Here is a 25,204-nt window from a genome sequence, read left to right on the forward strand (position 1 = left end):
TAGATGTGTCTACTATATACTTTCCTCTAGATCAGAACTATCAATTATGTTTCCTGTCTACCAGAGTTAAAGATGAGAGGAAATTGGTAATATATAATTTGGTTAAAAAATAAGACCTAGTATTAATCATCTGTTGCCGTGATAATGCTGTATAATAGACTACCACAAAATCCAGTAAGTTAAAATAGCAAGGAGACACATATATATATATACACACACACACATTTTTTTCACTATATATATATATATATATATATATATATATATATATATATATATATATATATATACACACACACTTTTTTTTTCATTCTCTAGTATGCAGGTCAGATGGAACAGCTTTCCTTTAAGCTGTACGTCCAAATTATGAGTTGGATTCTCATCTGCATCTAAGATTCTTATCTCCAAATTCCCCTCAGATCAGAATCAGACTCTAACTAGAACATATTCTTCTCATGGAGGATCACAAATGCACCAGGGGCTTGTTAGTTCATACAGGTACGTTTAATCAGTCTGCTTGTACCAACTGGCTAACATTTCATTAGCTAAAAGTTAGTGGGTCAGGGTACTATCTCCTGTCCCAACAGAGTTATAGGGGAGTATATATTTGCCAAATAACAATAATACAATTTCTCAAAGATGTAAATGACATATAGTTGAGAAGTTAGGTCAAAGTTTGTAAAGATAAGACCGTATTTGACTTTCATTATCATGATTAATTATACTTTGAAACAGAATAATAAGGAAGATATTAGTGACATATACCTATACATATATATTAATTTTAAAAGAATATTATAGGTTATATACTTCTAGTAAATATATAATATGACATTTTTGAAGTTTTAATTACTTCAAAAATGTCATACTTTAATAAACTTTAAAATTCATAGTACATTATTAAAGCAAAAATTAACAAATTTGAATAATTGTGTAAGTGTTCATACTTCTCTAAGGAGTTAAGAAAAGTTTTAGACAGGGAAGAAGAGATATATGCACATATGCACACCAGTATAATGATCATTTTCAATAAAACTTCAGATCTTAATGGCTAAAATGATTAATGGAATAGACATCTATAATAACATGACTGTATTAACTTCCAATATTTTTCTAATATTACCCAGGTAAAGTGTGTTACTCAGATTTTGGCTTTAAGGAAATTTAAGGTAAAATTATTAAAATGCTGTCACAATGGCTTATTAGTTATCTAGGTGAGAGCAGGCATTAACCAATTCTATTGGTAAAGAGATAAAAATATACAGAGCTGACTCTGGTTTGCCATGTGAGTCAGATTCATAGCAGTCATTGGTAATAGAGACAAATTAATCTCCTTGTCTGCTAGCAATGACTATTCATCTTTAAAGTTTCCTTTCAATTAAACCTGCTTGGAGATACCTTATCTTTTCCACAAGGAGAACTATTTATCTTTTAGTCTCAAAGACCATAATATACTTTCTGTACTCATGAAAATGTATACAATTTACTGTACGTGTATAATAAGATTAAACAGTAAGCTTTGGCAAAACAGGGACTGTATTTTATTTCACTTTATATGCTATTGTCCTGCATAGATGAGATCCTTAGAAAATGCTAACTGAAAGAAACTGTATATAAATTCCTGAATGTGAACAAGAATGTACACATACAGTAAAGTTCACTAGAGGAAAGAATATCACGTGGGGAAAATTTTTTAAAGAAGTAGAAAGGGAACTGTATGCCATTTTTCTATTTTCACATCTATGATAATGTAACATTATAGTATTGAATTATTGAATGGTTCTACACAATGATGAAACCTGAATAAGCAAAGCTAAAGATTTGAATTTTTCAGGGAACTCAGAGAATTCAGGATGGCATCCATACACATAAGAGGAAAGATTCATATTATTTTAAGGGATCCCAGTAAATTAGCTTTGCATATTTTGATTCACATTCTTCATAATTTATGTGGTGTTTTGGTTTGGGGTTTTTTTTTTGGAGGCAGTGCGGATTGGTGCCTGAAGCCTGGTTCAGACATTCTCCCTCTCTCTTTTCTTACTTTCATGAAATTTCTATTGTGTTCTATTCCTATGGTGGAGGACTTCTCTTTTTTATCAATATGTTTTTAATATTGATTGTATGTTACAATGATAATATTTTGGATAAACTGGGTTAAATAAAACATAGTATCATACTTAATTTGTCTGTTTCTTATTACATTTTTAATAAAGCTACTGGAAAATTTTAAGCTTCACTTGTGACTCAAGTTATATTTAAAAAATTACTTTATTGAGATATAACCAACACATAACACTGTATACATTTAATGTGTACAAAGTGATTTGATACTCATATATTGTAATATGATTACTACCAAAGTTTTAGGTAACACCTCTGTCATGCCACATAATTATTATTTCTAATTTGTAGAGAGAACATATAAGATCTAGTTTCTTAACAAATTTGAAGTATATAATACAATAATATTGACTAGTCACTAGGCTGGATTACATGGTATTTACATTTTTAATTTTTGAGAAACATTTGTACCATTTTCTATAGTGATTGAACCAACTTCCATTCCCACCAACAGTGTACAAGTGTTCCCTTTTCTCCACATCCTCACCAGCACTTTTGTCTTCCTGATGACAGCCATTCTAACAAACATGAGTTGATATTTCATTGTGGTTTTTGTTTGCATTTCCCTGATAGTTAGTGATTTCGGGCATCTTTTTATGTACCTGTTGGCCATTTGTACATCTTTGAAAAAATATATATTCAGTGCCTTCCTCTCCCCATTTTTTAATCACAGTTTTGGTTTTCTTGTGATTGAGTTATATGAGTTCTTTTTATATTTTATATGTTGACCCCTTATCAGATATATGGTTTGCAAATATTTTCTCTCACTTCGTAGGTTGTCTTTTCATTTTGTTGATTGCTTTACTATGCAGAAACTTTTTAGTTTGACGTGGTCCCACTTGATTTTTGCTTTTGTTGCTTTTGCTTTGAATATCATCTCCAAAAAATCATTGCCAAAACCAATGTATAAAAGGATCTTCTTCCCTCTGTTTTCTTATAGTAAAGTCTTTAATCCATTTTGAGTTTACTTTTTTTAGGTCTACTTTTTTCTAATAGGAGTACAGCTACTTCTGCTTTCTTTTGGTTATCATTTGCTTGGAGTATCTTTATATCCCTTCACATAAAGTCTATGTGTGTCCTTAAAGCTGGCATGAGTCTCTTTTAGGCAGCATATAATTAAAAAAAAAAACAACAACAACAAAAACCCAGCCAGCCACTCTGTGCTTTTTGATTAGATAATTTAATCCATTATATTTAGAGATATTATTGACCTGCAGGGACTTAATACTGCCTTCATTAATATTTTCTGGCTGTTTTGTAGTTCTCTTCTTTATTTTCCCCTCTGTTTCTGCCTACCTTTGTAAATTGGTGATTTTCCAGATGGTATGCTATGTTTCTTCTTTCTTTATCTTTTGTGAATCTACTACAGGTATTTGCTTTGTGGTTATCATAAGGCTTACATACATAATACATTGTACTGATAAAATAGTTCATTTTACACTGATAGTAACTTAATTTCAATTGCATAGAAAAGCTTGAAGATTTTCCTCCCACTTTTAAAAAAAATTTTGATGTTACAATTTATCTCCCTTTATATTGTATATTTGTTAACAAATTATGGTAGCTATAGTTATACTCTTTAACTTTTATATTATAGTTAAGTGGCTAACACTCCATGTTACAGAATTAGAGTTTTCTAAATCTGACTGTATATTAACTGTTACCAGTATGCTGTATATTTTCCTATGTTTTCATGTTACTAAATAGCATCTTTTCATTCTGTTTGAAAAGCTGGAATGCTTATCTGGATAGTTTTTATTTCTTTCATATCTGAAGGATATCTTTGCTGAACATTTTATTCTTGGTTGGCAATTTTTTTTTTTCTTTTAAAACTTTGAATATATCATTCCACTCTCTCCTGGTCTGAAGGTTTTTGCTGAGAAATCCACTGATAATTTATTGGGCGTTTCTTTGCAGGTTACAATCTTTTTTTTTCTTTTGCTTTCAGGATTCTTTGTTTTTTATTTTTGAGCATTTCATTATATTGTGTCTTGAAGAAGTTGTTTTTGCGTTGAGTTAATTGAGTGAAGTATTAGCTTTGTAAACTTGATGTCCAAATCTCTCCCCAGGTTTGGGAAGTTCTCAGCTATTATTTCTTTAAATGAAATTTCTGCCCCCTGCCACATTTCTCCTTCTGAAACTCCAGTTATTCTAATATTTGTATGTCTGATGGTGTCCCATAGATCACATAGGTTCTCTTCACTCTTTTTCATTCTTTTTAAATTTTTTTCCTTTGATTGGGTTGTTTCTAACTTCTTATCTCCAGATTACTTTGTCTACCTTCTGTTTGCTCTATTTTGCTGTGATTTTTCATTTCATTCACTGAATTCTTCAGCTCCAGAATTTCTGCTTGATACTTTTTAATGATTTCTATATCTTTGTTAAATTTCTCATTTTATGTATTGTTTTCCCGATTTTTTTGAATTGTCTTTTTTTTTTTTTTTTTTTTTTGGCTGTGTTGGGTCTTCGTTTCTGTGCGAGGGCTTTCTCTAGATGCGGCAAGCAGGGGTCACTCTTCATCGCGGTGCACGGGCCTCTCACTATCGCGGCCTCTCTTGTTGCGGAGAACAGGCTCCAGATGCGCAGGCTCAGGAATTGTGGCTCACGGGCCCAGTTGCTCCGCGGCATATGGGATCTTCCCAGACCAGGGCTCGAACCCGTGTCCCCTGCATTGGCAGGCAGACTCCCAACCACTGCACCACCAGGGAAGCCCCTGAATTGTCTTTTTGTGTTGTCTTTTTGTGTTGTGTAGTTTCTTCAAACCAGCTATTTTGAAATATTTTTCAGCTAAATCACAAAATTTTGTATCTTTGAGTTTGGTGGATTATTGTTATCTTTTGGTGATGACATGTTGCCTTGATTCTTCATGTTTCTTGGAGTTTTGCACTCACTGTTTTCACATTTGAAGTAGTGGTCACGTCTTCAAATCTTTACTAGTTGTTTTCAGATGGGAGATATTTTCCAAAAAATATTCCTTTGCATAAAGTACTTTTATGTATTTTAAAATATTATGCTTTAAATTGTGTATAGCTAGTTTTGCTGGTTTTTCAGCTCTATGAAATATAACACATTAATAACGTTTTAAAATATGGTTTTTAAACATGATATTTCAGGAATTCAGCCATGTCATTGGTGTCCCTGCAGTTCATTCACTTCCATTGCTGTGTTATATGTCATTTTGTTAATAGGTCACAATGTATTGATATACATTTGACTTGTTTGAAAGAATTTTCATTTAAAAAAGATTCTACAATGAATATGTTTCCTAAATCATATATGCATGGGTTTCTTCAAGGGAGAGTCATTTAAGTAAAATTTGTGGTTCATCTCCAATTTTAGATGATGCCTAGTGGTTTCATAAAATGTTGTTGCATTTAGACTTCCATCAGTGGTATGTAGATTTTTCACATCATTTCTGTTACCTTGTATTTTAAAACTTGTTAATTTTGGACAAATCTAATGTTTCTAAAGTAATACTTCATTCTTCTCTTAATTCTCATACTTCTGCTCACTACTTAGATTTAATACATTTTTGTATGTTTGTCACCATTTGTGGTCCTCTTTTCTGAAATTCATCACATTTTAAAGTTTGTTTTAATTTTCTAAAATATTTTCTTTTTTTTTTTTTTAATAGAAATACGAGTGGTTTTTTTTTTTAAAATTAATTAATTAATTTATTTATTTTTGGCTGTGTTGGGTCTTCGCCTCCGTGCGAGGGCCCTCCCCAGCTGCGGCAAGCGGGGACCACTCTTCACCGTGGTGGGCGGGCCCCCCATCGCCACGGCCTCCCTTGCCGAGGAGCAGGGGCTCCAGACACGCAGGCCCAGCAGCCATGGCCCATGGGCCTCCCCGCTCCACGGCACGTGGGATCCTCCCAGACCAGGGCCCGAACCCGCGTCTCCCGCATCGGCAGGTGGACCCTCAACCACTGCGCCACCAGGGAAGCCCCTAAAATATTTTCTTATATTCAAAACCAATATATATATTCTAATAACCCTTTATAACTTAGATACATTGCAACATTTCCAGCTTCAACTCGACTAACTCCTGTTTATTTCTTTTCACAAACAAAATATCTTCCCTTTTATGTGGTAAAATTCATTAATTATTATTCTGATTTGTATACTTTCTGTTTCTTAAGAAATCCTATCATAACCCAAGACAAATGGAATTTCTACCATAGTCAAAGTTTATATAGTTTACAAATAGCATTTAAATATGTAATCTATTAGTAATTAATATCTGTGTAGAGTATGAGGGGTGATTTCATTCTCTTTTCCTTTCCCTTCCATAAGAATAACCTACTTTACTACCACCATTTTTAGGATAGTCCTTTCTTATTCAGAAATCTTCAAAGCCACCTTCCATGTGTCTAGGGTGTCATAGGTTTATTTCTAGGATCTACAGCCTCTTCCAATGGCTAATTTTTTTTATCCCTACCCTAATACCACACTCTCTTTTTTTTGCATTAAAAAATTTTAATTGATATATAACATTTAGAAAAGTGCACAGATTTTGTTCATCTTGTTGAATGATCACAAAGAGAACATAGCCATGTAACCACAACCCAGCTCAAGAAATGAAACATTATTAGATTTTTCCTTTTCTAATCGCTACTCTTCCCTTCTGCTCAAAGGTAACCAAAATCCTTGACTTCTAATACCAGATGTTTGTTTTGACTGTTTCTGAATTTTATATAATTGGAATTAGACTGTGTTTATCCTGGTGTCTGACTTATTTTGTACATATTATGTTTGTGAGATTCATCCAAGGTATTTTGAATACCTTGTAATTCACTCATTTTCATTGCTAGTATTGCATTGTATGACTGTATATACTCAATTTGTGTATCCAATCCATTGTGTCAATAGAAATTTAGATTGTTTTTAGTTTTGGGCTATGAAATTATTCTTTTGCATGTCTTGGTGTCCAGGAGCACATATTTTTGTTCTGTATATTCTTAAGAATTAAAGTGGTGAGTCATGGGGGTATGAACACATCCAGCTGTTGTTGATAGTTCCAAAAAGTTTTCCAAAATAGTTGGCTTGATTTGCAATCCCACCAGCAGTGTAGGAGAGTTGCAGTTCCCTCACTTCCTTACCAATATGAGGTATTCTCTATCTTTTAAATTTAACAATTCTGGTGAGGGTATAGTAGTATATTGTGTTTTAAAATTTGTTTTTCCCTGATGACTAGTGAAGTTGAACACTTTTCAAATAAATTTATTGGCCATTTGGATATCCTCTTTTGTGAAGTCTCTGTTCTAGTTCCTTGCCTATTTTTTTCTGTTGGGTTGTCTGTCCTTTTGTTTGTGTATAAGGACATGTGTGTGCTTGACACACTCTCTTCTTAACAGTTTTATAATGTCTTGATATTTGATAGGCATATCAAATATTCTTCTCATGATAGGTCCTCATGTTGTGTTTCTTATTCAGGAATACTTTGGTTCATTATGCCCGTTTCCTCTTTCACAAAAGTATTAACGTTAATGTCTTTGTAAAAACTGTTTGAGGTACTAATTCAAATTTCAGTAATTTTTCATATAAATTTGGGAATGACTGCTATCATTACAATATTAACTCTGTCTAGTCATGACCATAATTTATCAGAAAATACATTTAGACATTATTGTAACCTTTAATAATGCTATATTTTCTCTATAAAGGTCCTGTACACATTATAGTATCTTTATTTTTATGTACTTGAATTTTTATATGAATGTGAAGTTATATTTTTAAATTTATGGTTTTGAACTCTATTTATTTATTTATTTATTCTTAGTAAGGAGAGACTTTATTTGAAAGGATTATTGTAAGGGTGGAAAGAAACTATTGCCATAGGGAGAATGCAAGTGTGTAAAGAGTTGGGCAGAAAGTGGTTTTCTTTTATTGAGAGAGGTAAACAAGGCTAGAAAGAACTGCATATGGGGAAGTGGGATGAAAGGGTGGCATGAATGGATAGCAGATCAGAGAATATTTTACCCTTAGTGCAGCCAATTCTCAGGAAAGGCTGTATGCTGGCTCAGGCTGAGAGTGGGACAAAATTCAGAGGCCTGGAGGAAGGAGAGAAACTTAAGCAGAGTTTGGATAACAAGCATTTTGTCCAATTGATCAGTGGGGATGAAACAGTTCAGCTAATCATTTATGAGGCAAGGAATGGGAATTTGTAGTGCCGGTGTCTACCTTTGTCATAGATAGACAAAGGGGTATCCTTGTCATCTGGAAAAGCGTGTTTTTTGTTGTTGTAAGCTATTTTTCAGGACATGAAAGGATGGAGGATTTCTCCACCGTCACTATTTTCAGGTAATATTCAACACTGTCAATGGTAAAACCTCCAGGATCCAAAGTCACTCAATGGTGACATCCTCGAAGGAAATTGATGGGTGAGTCAGATCTTGCCAAGGCCTCTCAATGCACACTCTGCTGAGCATCTACCAGTGGACATCTGGCTGGATAGGAGTGTTCCTGCCCGTGATGGAAGAGGTCAGAGGCTTTCCAATGATTTGTGAGAGGCTCTTCTGCACTGCAGTCCCTCCAGCTTGGCCATGGCTTGCTTGCTTCGGAGCCGGCCACGAGTGCTTTCACAGTCATCCTGTCGTTTCAACTGGCAAGCCACAGGGATGCGCTCATATTCACCACGAGCTTGTAATAACTTGTACTTATTTCTGGTGGGCCAGACAAGTTGGGGAGGAACAAAGCACTCAAGTGGCATCCTGATTATGCTGCCAGCCTTCTGATAAGACCTTTCTTTGGAAGATATCAGAGGGCCCTGTTGTCTCACTTCTTCAAGGAGGCATTCTACCTCATCCATTTCAACTTCCTCTTCCAACTCAGAGTCTTCTGAATCCTCAGGAAGTACAATGGTCAAGGCAGCACTTTTCTTCAACAAACAGACTGTCTTAACATTTGAGAAGCTGCTCAGGTCTTTCAGCTTCCTGCCTTTCATAGTCTTTTTAATCTTTGCACACCTTTTCAAGTTCTCATTATACACCTCCCAATCTCATCATTCATGATCACTTCATCTTTGTCTGCACTTAATTTCCTATTTGTGACTGGCTTTTTCCATGACCCCTTGGTTTTGCAGTCTGGTGAGGTCCATTCACCTCTGGAGGGCATTTTCTGGGGGGATTTCTCTACTTGTGCTTCATACCAACTCATGTCGCACTGGATGCCCTCATCTACTTTGGTAAACTGGGCCAACCAGGTAGGGGAGGACAGGTGCCCCTCACAGCTATTCTCTATCTATCTCACCTTCATTCATTTTCATCCTGGTTCCTACTCCCCATCTGCTCTGCTCCATTTCTCATGTCGCACTGGACACCCTCATCCACTTTGTTGAACTGGATCAACCAGGTAGGGGAGGAACCGTGCCACTCATAGACATTTGTTCTCTACCCCACCTTCATATTCATCTTCATTTTCATCCTGGTTCCTACTCTCCAGCTGCTCTGCTCCATTTCTCATGTCGCACTGCATACCCTCATCTACTTTGTATAGGGTTGGGGGCAGGGAGGAATAATGACGCCCCTCATGGAGGCTATAAGAGTCACCTCCGGAAGGCATTTGCTAGGGGTATTCCTCCAGTTGCATTCTCTCAGTTACTTTGTTCGGCAGGGGGGAAGCAGGGGGCATTGTAAGGGAGGTATCATACCCCTCATAGAGGTTTTCGTAATCATCATCATCAAATTCAAAGAGGTCCCTATACTTCCACCATGGGCAAGTGGTCCCTTTATACTGCTTTCTAATGAGGGCTCAGGGGATTTCCCAGATTGTGCGTCATAGTACTGACCCATGTCACCCTGGGCGGCCTCATCAACTTTGTTGATCTGAGCTAACCAGGTAGGGAAGGGAATACCTCCCTCAGGTAGCTAATGCTGTCTACCTCTTTCTTTTCACCCACATTCTCAGGGGAGAATGTATTAGCAGGGATACTGGTCACCCTTCCTAGGTCACGGCTGTCGCCTTCTGAGTGCACATCTTGTTTTTCATTCAAGTTTTCAGCCTGTTCAGGTTCAGTTTCTGTTTCTGTGTCTTTCATTTTCATTTCTTTCCAATAGCCACCATGTTGTCGGAATTGTGCCATATTATAAAACATAGGAATCATGGGTCTTTGGTTGAGAATTGTGGCCAATGGGGACTGAGGGAGGGACGAGGAAGACAGGATACTCATTGAGCACCACAGGACATGGAAAATACAGACTTCCACTTGTGAAACCTGCCCCAGGAAAGCAGATTGGATTATAGGCAGGATTCCGGTACCAGAGACCCAGGAGAGGCTGCTGGGCCATAGGGTGCACATAAAAGAAAGGTCTGGAGTTACTGCCCTCAAAATTTTCATTGTTTCCTGAAGAGTTCATTTTCCAGGCTGCTCTAGCTTGATGTCTGTGACTGCGAGCCTTTATGGTGGTGCACGGGACCTGTGCTGGTCTGACCTCGGTGACAAGAGAGCCTATGGTCTGAACTCTTTACTGGTGCTATATTAAATTTCATTTATTTTTTAGTGCTTTGAACTTATAGCAAACTTTATCATTAGGTTCTGCCATTAATTATAATAAATATCTGAGATAAGTTGAAAATTTTCTGAAGTATTAATGTGATTGGAGTAATGCAGGTTTTGTTTATTCTTTTCCATCTTAATATCTATCATTTTATATATTTTTCAGGCATTTTTTTTTACTGGCTAGAAATTCTACTACGATGTCATTGGAAGTGATAATAGTTGTATATTTGCCTTGATATGATTTTCAAGAAAACATTTCTGCCATTTCAATATTAAGAATAATAATTATTGGGGTTTTGGCCTATACAGTGGTGACCCCTCATGTTCAAAACTGTGCCTCAGGAAGAGTAAACATTTGGCATTAGATAAGTATCTGTTGAATTAATGAATTAATGGAGTAAAAGATATGAGGAATTAGACTAGGGTATCATTTCTTATTTATATAAGATTCATACTTATACATGGGCAGGGATAATATTAAAAAGAACATTTCATAATTCTTATGAAAAAGAGACATTTGTTTGTTACTCATTGTATGTTTAATGGTACATATATGTAAGCACCAGTTATCGTATCTGATCCAGGGGAAAACTGGCAATGCCTCTGATGATTATCCAAAGCATGGCTTAAGGTGACTACCACAATTGCAGGCTTCATTTTCCCAGAAAGCTTTTCTGTGGACTGTAAGAGCTTAACTAAATGTTAGTAACTTGACAAGCTGCACTTGCAAAAGGAATATTTTATTTCTAAATTACTATTCTGTAGACCCCATAATATTTAATCTTTTAAAGTGCTATGGTGATTCAGAGTTGATAAAATTGAAATGCATGTTTTCCAGAAGATAGGGACTGAAACCTATTAAGCCAGAAAACCTAGACCATTACTTTTCCTGTACCATCTGAGGTTTGTGATAGACTTGTGACTGATCCTTTTCCTCAGAGATCATTTCCTGGCTCTGTCTGTGTTCAGTGAGGTATAATATCATTTCCCTGGTAATAGGTATTTGTTACTTAGCAACAAGTTCTACTTGTATATACTACAATTCATGGTTAATATATCTACACATTCTCTCTAAAAATGAATAGTTATGATATTTTAGTTTGAAATAATACTTAAATTGAACTGAATGTTTTAAAAGTTCAAACAAATTCTGCTAGCAGATCTGCAGAGCTGGAAAAAAAAGGATGTTAAATCACAAAATAATCTAAACATAAAATAACATAAATATGTTCAGTTGGAATAAATATCAGTATCTCCAATCTATGTTGGCTTTAAAACTTTAAGCTGAATAAAAGTCAAAATAATCAAAGCACAATTTATTTTTAGGAAATGAACTTCATTTTAGCAGATTTCTTCAACTGAGAAATTCAAGTTGAACTGTAAATTTAGAATGACTAAATACTAATGAGGCTGTTTGAAAGTTGAATGTGATCTAAGACCACCTCAATAAAATGAGAATATTTGTTAGGAAGTAGAATTTTCTGGCACTGTGTTTTGTGTGACATTGTATGCATTTTGGCTCAGAAATAAAATAACATATCATACGATAAACTAGAACCATCTACAAACCGAACTATCAAAAAAGAAATAATGTTGATTCAGAGCAAGTTAAGTTCCCATTACTGTAAAGAATTAATTAAAAACTGGTTGATATTTTGAGAAAAAAGCCAAATAGGAAAATCATGCATTGCTAGAGAGTGTTACAAATTAAATACAATTAATCCTGATTTTTCAAATTAAAAAATAACAATAATGTAAAACCTGCAGCCATTACATTATTTCCGCCAAAAGTAATTCTCATTAGTTTTTTATAGAAGATGAAGGAGATGAATTACCATTTAAATTTTTTAACAGTGCAACTTTAGTTTTTTGAAACATCAATGATTAAATGTTAAGCACTGTATTTTTCTAGTCATGTAAGAAAGGATACTAAAATTATTGATGTGAAATACCATCTTGTCAACATACCCATTTGATATTTAAATTAGAAATTTATGATTCATAAGCTTCTGGATTGTCATGAGCTCTTCAAAAAATATATTTAAAGCTAAGATCCTAACCAAGGAAATAAGACACATATAAACGTGGTTTTAAATTGAGTTTCAGTATTTACATTGCAGAAGTCTAATAATATACAATATTTAATGAAAAAGTATTATAATGTCATTAACATAAAAAAACTATTAATCTTGTTTTTCTGATGTAATGATGACTTGAGTATTCAATCTGCTATTTTTCTGCCAATAATATATTTTTAAAATGGAATAAGGAAATAAAAAGTTATCTAGTTTCTTATTATTCATATCGTTAAGCACCATTCACGAGATTTCCTTTAAGCAGAAAGAAGTCAAATTTTTATACAGTACGATGATTTAAAGTAAAATTCTGTGCACTTAAGAGCATTTTTTTTTTTTTTTTGGACCTCTGTTAAAAATGTCAGGGGGTGGATGTGAGGAATAAAATTTGAAAAATGTTAATATTCGATACATTGAAGCTTAGAAGAAAAATCAATTTCCATTTCAAAATTAGAAAAAAAAACAAATTCCATTTCTTATCCTATAATCCTGCTCTTGTCACAATTTTAACTTCTAGCAGTTATCAGCAGAATGTTTAAATCATTTTTAGTGTGCCCTAATATAACTTACCATTATATCCTTTAATTTCTGTGCCTAGATACAGTTTATTTGACTATGATTTGCAAATTAATTATAATTTCATTCTTTATGGTGGTCATTTAGTTATCTTCTTTTCTTTTTTAATTTTAGAAACAAAGAAAAAAGGATGTGTTAAGGAATTCCTTTTTCACTAGAACTACTTCATATCTTGTTTTTTCTTCATTTTAGTTACTTTGCATATATACGTAAAACTTACTAAATGATAGCTCTTTATTATTATTATATTTTTAAAATTAATACTATATTTCATTTTATTTATTTTTCAGTAGTTTTATTTAGATACTGGGTATTTTTTAAATTTTTGCAAAATACACACAGCATAAAATTTACCATCTTAATTATTTTTAATGTACAGTTCAGTGGCAGTAAGTACCTTCATGTTGTTGTGCAAACATCACCACCATCCATCTTCAGAACTTTATCATGATCTGGAGCAGAAACTCTGTGCCCATTAAACACTAACACCCCATTCCTTCATGGCCAAATCCCCTGGCAACCACCTCTCTACTTTCTGTATCTATGAATTTAACTATTGAAAATGTGAATTAATAATTTTATGTAATTTATGTTCATCTCCCTCATCCCCTACACGTGGGAGTGGGAACACAGCTGGATTTCTCTAATCACTTCACACAGATGTGCTTCATTCTTAGCACCTGCAATGCCTGGCCCATAATGAGGGTGGACAAAACTGGGAGTCAGTTTATTCTTGCATTTCAAAAATATTCTCTGAGCCTCAGCAGAATCCAGGTGATGTGATTGGTGCTGGAGACCCATCTGGGGAGAAGATAGCTATGTCCTTTTGGAGCTGAGATTTTGAGCCTCCAGCTTCCGGATTTTCTAAGCCGGTGGTTCACAAATGTGCTCCTTGGTCCAGCAGTATCAGCCTCAGCTTATTTACAGCAACTGTGAGACATTCCTGTGTGGCTTTGGAGAACACAGTACAGCTGTGAAAAGAAGGGTTGGCTTCATCTATCCTCAGTGCTTATATCTACAAGGCCAGTGGGCACCACCGATGCAGGGGACATGATACTGCCCCTGTGTGAACTTCCCACAGTGATCAAGGTGGGTTTCTTCCGTGGCTTTTTGTTTTGCTTTGCTTTGTTTTTACCACATAGTGATTTGATATTTCTGTACATTAATGAAATGATCACCATGATAAGTCACCATCTGTCAGCATACAAAATTATTACAATATTATTGACTATATTCCCTTTGCTGTACATTACATCCCTATGACATTTCTTTCATAACTGGAAGTTTGAACCTCTTAATCCCCTTCCCCTATTTCACTCATCCCCCTACCCTCTCCCCTCTGGCAACCACCAGATTATTTTCTGTATCTATGAGTCTGTTTCTGTTGTGTTATTTTTTGTCCATTTGTTTTGTTTTTTGGATTCTACATATAAGTGAAATCATATGTTGTTTTTATTTTTCTGTCTGACTTATTTCACTTAGCATAATACCCTCTAGGTCCATCCATGTTGTCACAAATGGCAAGATATTCTTTTTTATGGCTGAAAAATATTCCATTGTATATGTACCATTCATCTTCATCAATTATCTATTCATCTATTGATGGACACTTAGGTTGCTTCCATATCTTAGCTATTGTAAATAATACTGTGATGAACACTTTGGTACATATATCTTTTCAAAATAGTATTTTACTTTTCTTCAGTAAATACCCAGAAATGGAATTGCTGGGTCATATGGCAGCTATATTTTTAATTTTTTGAGAAAACTCTATATTGTCTTCCATTGTGGCTGCACCAATTTACATTCCCAACAATGCAGAAGGGCTCCCTTTTTTTCTACATCCTTGCAAATACTTGTTATTTGTTGTTTTTTGATGATACCCATTCTGAAGTGTGTTAGTTGATACCTCATTGTGGTTTTGATTTGCATTTCCATGATGAGTATTGATGTTGAGCATCTTTTCATGTTCCTGTTGGTCATGTGTATGTCTTCTTTGGAAAAAAATGTCTATTCAAGTCCTCTGCTCATTTTTTAATTAGATTTTTATTTTGATATTGAGTTGTATGAGTTCTTTATATATGTTTTGATATTAATCCCTTATCAGGCATATCATTTGCAAATATCTTCTCTGATTCAGCAGGTTGTTTTTTGGTTTTGTTCATGGTTTCTTTCACTGTACAAAGCTTTTTCAAGTCTTTAATCCATTTTAAGTTTATTTTTTATACAGTGTAAGAATGTGGTCTGGTTTCATTCTTTGGCATGTATCTATCCAGTTTACCCAAGACCATTTATTAAAGAGACACTCTTTTCCCCACTGTATATTCTTGCCTCCTTTATCATAGATTAATTGACCATAAAAGTATGGATTTCTTTCTAGGCTCTCTTTCTGTTCCATTGATCTATGTGTCTGTTTTTGTGCTAGTACCCTGCTGTTTTGATTACCATAGTTCTGCAGTAATTTTTTGAAATCTGGAAGTGTGATACCTCTAGCACTGCTCTTTTCCAAGATTGTTTTGGCTATTCAAGGCCTTTTATGGTTCTATACAAATTTTTGGATTGCTTGCTCTAGTTCTGTTAAAAATGTCATGGGTATTTTGACAGGGATTGAACTAAATCAGTAGATTTCTTTAGGTAGTATGCACATTTTTAACAATATTAATTATTCCAATCCATGAGCATAGTATATCCTTCCATTTATTTTTGTAGACTTTGATTTTTTCTTCATGAACATCTTATAGTTTTCAGAGTACAAGTCTTTCTCACCTCCTTAATTAAATTTATCTCGAGGGTTTTATTCTTTTCGATGCAATTGTAAATGGGATTGCTATCCTAATTTCTCTTTCTGATAGTTTGTTGGTAGTGTACAGAAATGCAACAGATTTCTGTATATTAGTTTTGTATCCTGCAACTTTCCTGAATTCACTTATTAGTTCTAAAAGATTTTTGGTGGAGTCTTTAGGGCTTTCTTTATATAGCATCATGTCATCTGCAAATAGTGACATTTTTACTTCTTTCTTTCCATTTTGGATGCCTTTTATCTCTTTTTCCTGTCTGATTGCTATGACTAGGACTTACACACTGTTGAATAAAGGTGGCAAGAGTGGGCATTCTTGTCTTGTTTGTGATCTGAGAGGAAATGCTTTCAGCCTTGCACCTTTGAGTAAGATGTTTTTCATGTATGGCCTCTATTATGTTCCCTCTATATTCACTCTCTTGAGAGTTTTTATCATGAAAGTATGTTGAATTTTTTCAAATGCTTTTTCTGCATCTATTGGGATTAACATATGATTCTTATTCTCCATTTTGTTAATGTAGTATTATCATGTTCATTGATTTGTGAACATTGAACCATCCTTGCATCCCTGTAATAAATCCCACTTGATCATGATGTGTGATACTTTTAATATATTGTTGAATTTAGTTTGCTAATATTTTGTTGAGGATTTTTGCATCTATATTCATCAGAGATATTGATTTGTAATTTTCTTTTTTTGGTAGTGTCTTTGTCTGGTTTTCATATCAAGGTAATGCTGGCCTTGTACAATGAGTTTGGAGATGTTCTCTCCTCTTCAGTTTTTTAAAATAATTCAAGAAGGATAGGTGTGAACTTTTCTTTAAACGTTTGGTAGAATTCACAGGTGAAGAATTTTGGGCCTAGACCTTTGTTTGTTGGGAGTTTTTTGATTACTGATTCAATTTCATTACTAGTGATCAATTTGTTCAGTCTTCTATTTCTTCCTAATTCAGTCTTGGGAGATTGTATGTTTCTAGGAATTTATTCATTTCTTCTAGGGTGTCTAGTTTGTTGGCATACAATTGTTCATAATAGGCTTTTATGATTCTTTGTATTTCTGTGTTATTGGTTGTAATATCTCCTCTTTCATTTCTGAATTTATATTTAACCTTTTTCTCTTTTTTTTCTTGATAAGTCTGGCTAAAGGTTTATCTATTTTGTTTATCTTTTCAAAGAACCAGTTCTTAGTTTCATTAATCTTGACTATTTTTTAAATCTCTATTTCATTTATTTATAATTTATTTCCTCTATGATCTTTATTATTTTCATTCTTCTACTATCTTTGGGCTTTGTTTTTTCTTCTTTTACTAGTGCCCTTAGGTGTAAAGTTAAATTGTTTAGTTGGATTTTTTCTTGTTTCTTGAAGTAGGTCTATATCATTATGAACTTCCCTCTTAGAATTGCTTTTGCTGTATCCCATATATTTTGGAAAGTTATGCTTCCATTTTCATTTGTTTCTAAGTATTCTTTGTTTCTTCTTTGATTTCTTCATTGACCTATTGATTAGTAGCATGGTGTTTAGTCTCCATGTATTCATATATCTTCCAGTTTTCTCCCTGTAATTGATTCTAGTTTCATAACATTGTGATCATTTTTCTCCTGAGTTTGATGAACATTTTCATTACTATTACGTTGAACTCTTTGTTCAGTAAAGTACTTATCTCCAATTCATTAAGGTTTTTTTTTTTTTTTCTGGCATTTTTCTTGTTCTTTCAATTCAAATGTATTCCTCTGTCTCCTCATTTTGACTTTCTGTGTGTGCTTCTATGAATTAGGCAAAACAATTACTTTTCCCGGTCTTGAAGGTGTGGCCTTGTGTAAGAGCATCCTCTGTGTAGACTGTATGTGCCGGGTGGTTTTGGCAGACTGGCAGGAGCTGGAGCAGGTGCTGCCTAGGGGTCCTGAGATGCACTGCTTCGGGACTACCTTGACAGGATGGCTGGAGCTGGGGAAGGCACGGGCCAAGGCGTCCTGGGACACTCCATGCCATTGCTGCACTTTTTGGATGGCTGAAACTGCAGCAGGTGCAGGTTGGGGAGTCCCAGGAAATGCCACACTGGCCGCCTTGGTGGGACAGCTGGAGCTGGTGCTGTCAGTGATTCCCGGTAGTGCCATGCCAGAGCTGCCTTGGCAGAATGTTTGGAGCTGGAGTGGGTGCATGGGGGCCTCTCTGGGGAGACAGTTATAGCTGGTGTGGGTCAGGGGTGTTGGGCATACTGGGACAGCCTTGGCTGCCGTCTAGAGTGCCTGTATTGTGTTACCGTCCATGCTATCATGTAGGCAAAAATGGCACTTTTAGGTGCCTCTGACCCTGGAGAGATTTCCAGCAGTTTCCCACCCATTTGGCAGATGCTTTAGGGTTAGTAAATGGATTTCCTTTATGTATAGCCTAGGTGCCCTTTAAACCACTGTTGTTGTTGTTGTTGTTTTCTGTGCAAATGAGTCTGTGCAGGGGCCCCTCAGTGATGTCCCTTTCCACTGCAGGTTGAGAGGTTGGGGGTGGGGTTCCAGTCAAGACCATATCTCCATATCTGTTACCTGTCTTTCTGTGATCCCTCTGTTGTTTGCTGTGCAGAAGCTGTTCAATTAGCCCTCAGTTCTTTTTCAGGAGAAATTGCTCTATATGTAGGTACAGATTCAGTGTGTCCACGGGGGGAGGGGAGTTCAGGATCGGTCCACCGCCTTGGACCCCTCCCACACTTATTATAGCATTTTAATTAAACATGCTAGGTAACATTCAATTTGTTATAATTCATTTACTGGCTTCCATAATTATAATAATTTAAATGTTACATATTATAATTAGTCTGGTATGTGAAGAAACTTTTTCTCTGAGGGACAAATTTATTTTACCAAAAAACAAGTTGTAAATATATCCTATGTGTTTAGCATATTGAAAATATATGAAATATCTAAAGAGCTCATTTTCTCAAGAGTTAGGAATGTAGAAGACACTACTACAGAGTCCTGGGTATTTTACCAGGCTGCTAAGTTAATATCCTATGGTTTTAACGGATAGTTAAGTTTTTGGAAAGAACCCCAACTATCCTTTATAATACCAATATTTTACTCTCTGGTGAATATTGGTACAAATAAATTTATTATACACTCTCTTTAAAGTGAACCATGCACTGTTTTTCTTTTATGTCGATGAACTTTATTGGGAAATTTACATATACTCTTGTCTTCTTTGAACTACCTTTCACTATAAATTTTTTTTGTTTTATCAAGCGGCACCAAGTTTGACCCTTGAATGAAAAAGATGTTGCTCTGCTGCAAGTTCTCCCCTATTTATGCAAAGTAGCTGTTAGTGGTTATAGGGTTTGCACACTGTGTTATCTCTTGTCTGAGGATTTTAATTAAACTATCCAATCTTTCACTGATGCATATTATATTGGACAGCCACCATGTATCCACACAACCTAGCTGCTAGAGATATGATGATAAATAAGGTAAAAGTTGCCCTTTCTTCATGCAACAGATGCACTCTGCAGTCATAGAACAGAGTGAAGCTAACTGCCTCTGTTGGAGATTGGGAAGGATATGGGGATCCAATACTGAATCTTAGATTTGGATGCTATTCCTACTCAGCTAACCAACCAGAGATTCCAAATCAGATAATAGGCCTGCATTTTAATTTTGTTTTTACAATTTCTCTTTTTATTCTCATTGGTTTCCTGTTAAGATTCAAGGGCTTGAGGATTTGACTCCTATTTATATTTATTTAAATTGAAAGAATCATAAAAGTTATTACCCAATGGTCATGTTTCCTTAACCCTATGTTGACTTCACTCTGAATAGCACTAATATCATGAACTGGATGAGCTGTTGTAAATTTCTCCAGTATTTAGACCTCAGATATTCCACAGCAGATCACATATTTCACGGCTTTGTATTTGAGCCTCACAGCTTGGTGTTTCTGAAATTGCTCTGCTTCCATCCCTCAAACATCACATTTAAAGATAGGTGCAAAGGAGCTTCAAATGCTTCATACATGCAGTGTCTTCCACTATCTGTTCCTCTCCATACAAACACTGCTTCTAATTACTGAGTGGCAAACATTTGATTTAAGTAGTTTGGTTTTCTACCAGATTTTTACATATGATTACTTGGCCTGTTCTTTTACCTTGGAATTTATTTTTCATTCAGCTATATGTGATTTTTTCCAAACAAGTAATATATATTTTTATCAAGTTGTTTCTGACAATATTTCAATGTCATAATTAAAGGTATTGAGCTTGTGTAATGTAGTAATTTAAAGAGAAAAAATAGGAATGAAATACTGGCAGCTGTGCTAATCCAGGAGACCATCACTACACAGCATGACATAGTTTCCAGTTCAGCAACCAGAAGCTTGTTAAGATCATCAGAAATTGAAACTGAAATAATTTATTTCATTCGACATTGATAGATTGAAATTAAAATATAAATGAATTAGATATATTATAGATAATTAGTTTTCAAAACTCCACTTAACTTAGGTGTCAGATTTGTAGTGCAAATTTCATATCAAATATTATTTTCTGACTTTCCATGATGAACAGATGGTTCCCCACTCAGAGAGAGAGAGAAAGGAAAAGGAAAAAAAACACTCTAAATTTTTAAAAGCATAGAGCCAATTTGAAATATCTTTTAGCCTTAAATTTAAATAAAAGATGAGCCAACATCAATTAAACATGTCTGGTTCCCAAACCATGATGGCCTAAGGGTGCCACAGAGGCCTTCCTAATCTTGAATTGTCATCTGAGGTTTAGGATCTCAAACATATTTCAAGTATATAAAAACACTTGAATTAAAACTTTTGGCAATGATTCAAGATAATATAATTATCTATTAATAATTATCTATTAATCTTCTTCAAAAATATTCACAGGAAGAGTCAGCAATTTTAAAATGCTCAGTTAATATTGTAATCATTTACAATTATATGAAATATATTTAAGTGAAAGTGTGGTATATACCAAGATTTCTACAGATAAGCTTTATTAGTTATATCAATATAATGAAAGCAAATGAGATAACAATTAGTCATCTTCTTCCCTCTAGACTATTTTAAATCTCCATGAGCAGCAAACCAGGATTGTGTGCAGGTGCTTACTTTACCTTGGAATGCTTTTGTCTAATTATATATTTATAGAACACAGGCCCTCAAATTAATATTTAAAGCTTTAAAAAAATAGATGAATGACCACCATCATAAAACCCTGATTTATTTATTTTGGTTTGAGCTTTTGGAATTTTTTAAAAAAAATTATATTTACAGTTTATTCTAATGAATTGATAGAATTGAGAATCACTTTATTGATTAATTACATTTCAATATCTTCTTTTACATTCAGTTTGTCAACTTAGATATAAAAAATATATACCTTCCTCCAAAATAATTTTGTTGGAAATGAGATAAAGTTTTTTGGGCAAAAGCAATAATAAATGATGTTTGGGGAAATTTTTTCAAAAATAATTGAAATTTGTTGTGCTTCACTTAAAGTAATACACAAAGGAATGAATTTTCAGTTAAATATAATGGATATAATATTTGCATTTGTTTTTATTCCTTCCTGAACCTCATAAGAATAGAAGTAAAGAAAATAAAACTGAAGAGATGTCAACATAAATTGTGACGTTGAAAATTAGATGAGAAATCCTAAATGATTTATGTTTCAGCTTTCTTCATTTGGTTAAATACCCTCAAAGGAGGAACCAACAAAAAACAAAGTGATTTATGATACCGTTTCTCAGAAAGATTCAGGAATTAGAGACATCAGTTATCTCTGAAGGCCAAGGTTTTGGTGGAGCTGAAAACAGAAGGATTTGACTGAAATCTAAAAAAAACAAAGTGAGATTCCTTGATTCCATTCCTCTACCTGCAAGGCCAGCAAATGACTTTCTCATACTTAGGCAGAAGACAGAGATTTTGCTGTTTGGAAAGGTTGATACAGATGATCTCTAAAATCAACTCTGGGCAGATATGACCCTCACTCATTGAGAGATGAAAGTGGATATTTGAATATTACAGAATGAAACCAGAAGCTACTAGATTAGCCCTACTTTTTCCTTTCACCCATATCAAGATATTGGATCATTTTCACTGGGCTAATTTCCTGACTCAGAAAGAAATTCCTATGGATATTTGGAAGCTCCCAAAAGACACAGCCTGATTCCCACTTAAACATCAATAAAAAGATCGAACAGTTCACCAGCTCCACTAGTTTATACAGAACGTCTTCTCAGTTTTAAACTGATTCACTATTTAATATGGGAAGATAACCAATAATCAGCTAACCTTTGAAAGGAGGTTCTAAGACAAAAGAGAAAGAACAAGATATATAAAGAGATGAAAAATAAATCAAATAAAACTGGAACATGCAAGAAATGGAAGAAAATATAAAAAGAGAACTAAAATCACCACAATTAATATACAAAGATAATGAAAATAACTTACATTCATGAGTCAAAGATAGAATTCCCCTTAAAAAAAAAAAAAGAAATTCAAAAGTAAAGAAGACTCAATAGATGCAGAGAAAGCTTTCAACAAAATTCAACACACATTTATGATAAAAACCCTCCAGAAAGTAGGCATAGAGGGAACTTTCCTCAACATAATAAAGGTCATATATGACAAACCCACAGCAAACATCGTCCTCAATGGTGAAAAACTGAAACCATTTCCACTAAGATCAGGAACAAGACAAGGTTGTCCACTCTCACCACTATTATTCAACATAGTTTTGGAAGTTTTAGCCACAGCAATCAGAGAAGAAAAAGAAATAAAAAGAATCCAAATTGGAAAAGAGGAAGTAAAGCTGTCATTGTTTGCAGATGACGTGATACTATGCATAGAGAATCCTAAAGATGCTACCAGAAAGCTACTAGAGCTAATCAATGAATTTGGTAAAGTAGCAGGATACAAAATTAATGCACAGAAATCTCTTGCATTCCTATACACTAATGATAAAAAATCTGAAAGTGAAATTAAGAAAACACTCCCGTTTACCATTGCAACAAAAAGAATAAAATATCTAGGAATAAACCTACCTAAGGAGACAAAAGACCTGTATGCAGAAAATTATAAGACACTGATGAAAGAAATTAAAGATGATACAAATAGATGGAGAGATATACCATGTTCTTGAATTGGAAGAATCAACATTGTGAAAATGACTCTACTACCCAAAGCAATCTGCAGATTCAATGCAATCCCTATCAAACTACCAATGGCATTTTTCACAGAACTAGAACAAAAAATTTCACAATTTGTATGGAAACACAAAAGACCCCGAATAGCCAAAACAATCTTGAGAAAGAAGAACGGAACTGGAGGAATCAGGCTCCCTGACTTCAGACTATATTACAAAGCTACAGTAATCAAGACAGTATGGTATTGGCGCAAAAACAGAAATATAGATCAATGGAACAGGATAGAAAGCCCAGAGATAAACCCACGCACATATGGTCACCTTATCTTTGATAAAGGAGGCAAGCATATACAGTGGAGAAAAGACAGCCTCTTCCATAAGTGGTGCTGGGAAAATTGGACAGGTACATGTAAAAGAATGAAATTAGAACACTCCTTAACACCATACACAAATATAAACTCAAAATGGATTAAAGACCTAAATATAAGGCCAGACACTATAAAACTCTTAGAGGAAAACGTAGGCAGAACACTCTATGTCATACATCACAGCAAGATTCTTTTTGACCCAGCTCCCAGAGAAATGGAAATAAGAACACAAATAAACAAATGGGACCTAATGAAACTTAAAAGCTTTTGCACAGCAAAGGAAACCATAAACAAGACGAAAAGACAACCCTCAGAATGGGAGAAAATATTTGCAAATGAAACAACTGACAAAGGATTAATCTCCAAAATTTACAAGCAGCTCATGCAGCTCAATATCAAAAAAAAACAAACAACCTAATCCAAAAATGGGCAGAAGACCTAAATAGACATTTCTCCAAAGAAAATATACAGATTGCCGACAAACACATGAAAGAATGCTCAACATCACTAATCATTAGAGAAATGCAAATCAAAACTACAATGAGATAACATCTCACACCAGTCAGAATGGCCATCATCAAAAAATCTACAAACAATAAATGCTGGAGTGGGTGTGGAGAAAAGGGAACCCTCTTGCACTGTTGGTGGGAATGTAAATTGATACAGCCACTATGGAGAACAGTATGGAGGTTCCTTAAAAAACTAAAAATAGAACTACCATATGACCCAGCAATCCCACTACTGGGCATATACCCTGAGAAAACCATAATTCAAAAAGAGTCATGTACCAAAATGTTCATTGCAGCTCTATTTACAATAGCCAGGACATGGAAGCAACCTAAGTGTCCATCAACAGTTGAATGTATAAAGAAGATTTGGCATATATATACAATGGAATATTACTCAGCCATAAAAAGAAACAAAATTGAGTTATTTGTAGTGAGGTGGATGGACCTAGAGTCTGTCATACAGAGTGAAGTAAGTCAGAAAGAGAAAAACAAATACCGTATACTAACACATATATATGGAATCTAAGAAAAAAAAAAAAATGTCATGAAGAACCTAGGGGCAAGACGGGAATAAAGACACAGACCTACTAGAGAATGGACTTGAGGATATGGGGAAGGGGAGGGGTAAGATGTGACAGGGTGAGAGAGTGGCATGGACATATAAACACTACCAAGCATAAAATAGATAGCTAGTGGGAAGCAGCCACATAGCACCGGGAGATCAGCTCAGTGCTATGTGACCACCTAGAGGGGTGGGATAGGGAGGGTGGGAGGGAGGGAGATGCAAGAGGGAAGAGATATGGGAACATATGTATATGTATAACTGATTCACTTTGTTATAAAGCAGAAACTAACACACCATTGTAAATCAATTATACTCCAATAAAGATGTTTAAAAAAAATTAAAAAAAAAAGACAAATCCCCAATTATAGCAAAAAAAAAAAAAAAAAAAGGAAAGAAGAGATTCTTGGATATTAAGAATATTATTACTCCAACAAAAATTTAAAATAAATGTTACACAATAAAATTGAGGACATATAGGAGAAAGTAGATAGTGATGCAGTGTTATAAAACAATAGAGTATGGTGAGTAAAATTAAAAGATTAGTCCAGGACACTTCAT

This window comes from Eschrichtius robustus, chromosome 3 (assembly GCF_028021215.1).
Source record: "Eschrichtius robustus isolate mEscRob2 chromosome 3, mEscRob2.pri, whole genome shotgun sequence".
Taxonomy (NCBI): domain Eukaryota; kingdom Metazoa; phylum Chordata; class Mammalia; order Artiodactyla; family Eschrichtiidae; genus Eschrichtius; species Eschrichtius robustus.